A 4,979-nucleotide genomic window follows, 5' to 3' on the forward strand; every position below is an offset into this window, starting at 1 on the left:
TAGAACCCATAAACCATAACAAAGAGTCAAATGATTACTGTAGGAATCGAAAAGTGTATCAATTAGTTGAGTTTGCTACTGCACAAGAGGAAAAAAAAAAAAAAATAACGGCTTTAGTTTGGATACTCCCACTCATTTACTGATATTATTGGTACCATAACACCACAACCATGTCTGTTATGCCCAGATGGTACCATGACTTAAGGCTATGGATGAAATAGAAAATGAGATATTGACATCCTTGTAAAATTTAGGAATGTGGCTTAAATTCTTCACATGCTGTAGAAGTTGATCATTATTTTTGAATAACTTTTTACATTAATTGGATTTTGTTGGATTTAGGGGCCATGATAAAGTGAATAACTTTTCATTGATTTAGAATTCTGAGAAAATTTCTTGTTCGAAGTTGCATATAAAACTCATGGCTAATGTAAAATTTGTCTTTGAATCTTCACAAATGTGCACCCTTCCACAAAGATATAAAACAAATATACGGTTCACCTATTCTTTGAGAATAGCTTGCTTCTGAGTCAGCATCCTTAAATCATTTGAAGATTTTCCATGGTGGCTTGTTCCTGTGCTGTAAACTATAATTTAACTCTATAGTCTTGTTTTGAGATAGGAACTTCAGAATTGGATATGATCTTTCATCCTACTCTTTAGCTTTTGCACCTTTGTTCTCTTAGTCAATTTGTTTCCTTACTATAATGTGTGTTGTTATTGGGTAGAGGTGAAATAGAGCCCTTAACATTGTTGTTATATTTAGTCTCCTACTAATCAATGAGGTTTATTCTTTAAACTGTTGTAAATGATGTAGTTTTTGTTTTTGGTTTCTGTTATTTATGACTATAATTAAGGCCAACTACTTGCTCGCTATGCATACATGTTATCTTAATAGTTTAATATACCGCCCAATAAATTTATGGGACTGAAAGAGTATTAATGACTACAAATGTCTTTTGTTTTTTAGCTGGTGACTATAAATGTTAGTTCCTATATGATTTCCAATAACATAAGATCTTGTTTGTTGGAGATGCGTATATGAGTTTTTAAGGTAATGCTTAGTTCTTTCAAAAAATGTCATATCGCATCTTGCTTTTTTGCTTGCTAAAAAAAACATTGAATACCTAGATTATTAATACCAATAACAATCTCTATCAAGTAGGCTAGCATTTTTTTGCATTACTAGTATATGGAAAACCAATCTCATTAGTTCAAAATTATTAACAGATTTATTAACCATACCATGGAATGGAATTAATTTCTTAAAAAGTAGTTGATTAATGAAAAATACTAAATTATGGAATATAGTTATAAAAGGTCCGTGCTGTATGTTAAATTCATTAGACATGAAAAAACAAGCTTAGATTTTGACCATCTTTGTATATTATATCTCTGTGAAAGCTGCATATATTTGTGTGGGCATTTACATGTGGAGAATTTTAGAGAAGTTTTTACTTCAATAGCATTTATATTTTGCAGAGCCCAGGAGAGGTTATCATTTTGGATAAAGTAGAAGAGTAGTTTGGTGCAAAAGAAACCGTGATTTTGTCCTTACCCATCACGTAAAAGTTTCTGGAACTCATGAAAGCGGAGATATGTATACAAATTTTTAAGGCAATGGACAGTTCCTCCCAAAAAATATTACCATATCTTGGTTTCTTGAAAGCATCTAATGCCTTTCTTATTAATACTAATTGTAACTTCTGTGAAGTAGACTTGCACGTTTGCGTATAACCATGTATAGTGGAAATTAATATCGTGACTAAGATACTTATTATTAAGTTACAAGATTGAAATTGGTTTCTTAACAATTAGTAGTTTGATGAAGATACTAAATATTAGTTATAACAAGTCTTCACTGTATGTTAAATTTATCTGATATGGGAGAAGTAAGCTTAAATTTGACCATTTCTGTATATTATTCTCAGGAGAAAGCTTCATGTATTTGTCTGCATTTACATTATGGGGAATGCAAGGAAGGTTTTTACTTTGAACAGTTAATGTAACTGCAGTAGCTTTTATATTTTGTGGAACCTAGGAGAGTTTAAGATTTCATTTGCGCAATGTAGGGGAGTGGTTTGGAGCAAACAATACTATTTCTTTTTTATTGTTAGCGTAGAGGTTTCAGGGACTCATGAAAGCACAAAATTTGGTGCTATAACTGTGGGAAACAGGGAAAGTCGTTGGTTTTCTGGTATGGTACGGATAGATCAGTACTCTGAATTTCTTCAGGATATATTTCTTTTGTTTGTGTGTGTGTGAGTGAGTGTGTGTGTGTTGTGTTTTTTGCTAGATATAGAGAACGGTTTCTATTGTCTAGGTTTTTCATGCTATTTCAAGGGCCTTACTGATATCCAAAGAACATTCCATTGGTTCAGAAAGCTGAGCTAATTCTCTTTGTTGAGAGATGCATGTTAATGGCAATGTCTGCCCAGTTTGATCTCAAATTTCTAAATATGACAAATAGCTGCTTTACTTATGAGCAGATTAGAGTTTGTATGGTCTTCTCTGAATAACTTGCCTCTCTGGAAGCTTCCTTAAATTGCTTGATAATGCTCTACTTTTAGAACTGCTTATTATCTGCTTATTATCTTTGCTTGTCTTTTTATTGATCTGCAACTATTTTTTCTAGTCAGTTCTGTACTTCTTTTTTACTTCGACTTGGATTGCTGTCAAGAGAGGATGACAACAGGGGCTTTTCATGCTTTTATTTACTTTATTGTATTTTACATTAATTTTGGGTTTTTATTTTATTGCATTTTACATTAGTTTATGATGAGTTATGAGGGTTTTCTAGAAGATGAATGCCATAAATATAAATGACTCTGGCAATCTAGAATTCGTACAGCTATCTGTATACCTATTTTATTTTGGAGGGTTGTTTTGAATTGTATTTAAAAATTTCAAACTTTGTAATTTTAATTTTCAGTCATAGATAAAAATAACTGATAATTTAAAATTCAAAATTCATGTAGTAGTTAACGTAGCCAACCTCAGCACGGGACAAAAGGTTGGACATGGTGTTGAAGAGGAAAAGGTTGGACATGGTGTTGTAATTCTAATTTTCGGAGATGCAGTGAAAATGGACTTGCAATGATGACTCTTGCACGATTTTGATATTCGTATCTTTGATTATTTTAGGAGAGCTAAATTACAGGTTGAGCTTTGTTAAAGAGTGAGAATTGAACTCGCAACCTATTGAATTAATATTAATATATTATTCATCTCACTACTCGATCTATATTTTGAGATCAAGTGAAAATGAACTTTTTGTTTGCTTTGTGATGTGTTTAGAGAAAGGTCCCTTTCTGTTTGGTGGTGGATGACACATTAGCACTTATTAGTTCATTAATTAGTTCACAAAATGTATCAATTCCATGATGACTACTTCGTCTGGGTTTTTAGCAAGGCTTGCCATGCTCTTTAAGATGGTTTAGGTCAAACTCCAAATAATCCACAACGAAATTTAGTTTTTAAATTTGAGAAATATAATGTAAAATAAAATCAATAACATTGTAAATCAGGATCAATTTCAATATTTTATGCAAATAATAGATATTTTATACAAATAACAGATGGTAGAGAGTTTTAACGTAGGAAATAAATAAAATAGATTGACATATTACTCTATTTTATCGTAACTTTATTTTGTTTTGTTAGATGATTTGTCATGAAATGGCATAATTAATGCAAAAATTGAAAAATTATCAAATTTTGATTTTTGTTAGTAATTTACCCTTTTTTTTATATGTTTAATGAGAGGCTTGAGCCTGTTTGATATCATTGTTATTATTTTTTAAAATGTCAGTTTGATTGAGTGTGAGTGTTTTTGTTTTTGAAAAATAAAAAATAAACTTACTATCAAAAAAGGGAAAAAATAAAAGGCAAAGCCCCCCAATAAAAGGTGTTTCCTTTTGAGTTCGTTTCTTTTTCCTTCATTTCTGGAAATGATTTTTTAAAATATGTATTTTCATAAATAATTACAAATATTTAAGTAAAATTTTGTAAATTCTGTGAGTTTATTTCATCCCATGCCAATGCCATAGCCTTTATTATTATTTCATATAATTATATTAAGTATAGTAATAATTTTATCAGGAAAAAAATTGTAATTTTTTTTTGAAGAAATCTTATATTTAGGATGTGTTTGTTAAAATAAGTAAGATAAAAGGTATCAAGATAAGATTATAATACTTTTCAGATCAAAATATGAAATGATTAAGATAAGGCTAAGAAATATTTTAAAATTTCTATTTATTAATTTTTTGAAATTCATTGATAATTATAATTTATCTTTTATGTGTTTGTTAATGTATATAATAAGCATCCAAATAATAATTTTTTTATCAAAAATATCTCTATTACCAAATTCATTTAAATTTGTTCGTTAACATCAACAATAAATTATCAACAATAAATTTATGATTAATATGAATTGTTAAAAAAAATAAAAAATAAAAATAAAATTTTATTTTTTAAATTCATATTAAAAAATATATTTAAAAAGAGTTGAAAAGTATAAATAATTATTTTTGAAACTACAATAATTTCACTTAGATAATAAAAATGGTCAAAATATATTTTCATAATAGATAATAAAATATAAAATTAAATAAAATAATTTAAAAATTGATGAGAAATTGTATTAGTTAATAAAATATATAAAGAGAGAGAAATTTAAATTTTAAAAATTGATAAAATGAATAATGTTATTTAAAAATATCATAATTTAAAAATGTATTAAATAATATTAATTATAAAATTTAAATAAATAAGTTATTTTAATAAATTTAAAATTTTAAAATATATTAAATGATATTAACTATTTTATAAAAGGCATATAGGTAATTGAAATTTATTTAAAGAAGATAAGAGGTGTGAGAGTTGTCAAAATTATTATTATTACTATTATGGTTGTTGTTGTTGATATTATTATTATTAAGATAAAAAAAATAAGAAGGTGAACTGAAAGGTGT

The sequence above is a fragment of the Diospyros lotus genome, chromosome 5 (genome assembly GCF_014633365.1).
Source record: "Diospyros lotus cultivar Yz01 chromosome 5, ASM1463336v1, whole genome shotgun sequence".
In the NCBI taxonomy this organism is placed as follows: domain Eukaryota; kingdom Viridiplantae; phylum Streptophyta; class Magnoliopsida; order Ericales; family Ebenaceae; genus Diospyros; species Diospyros lotus.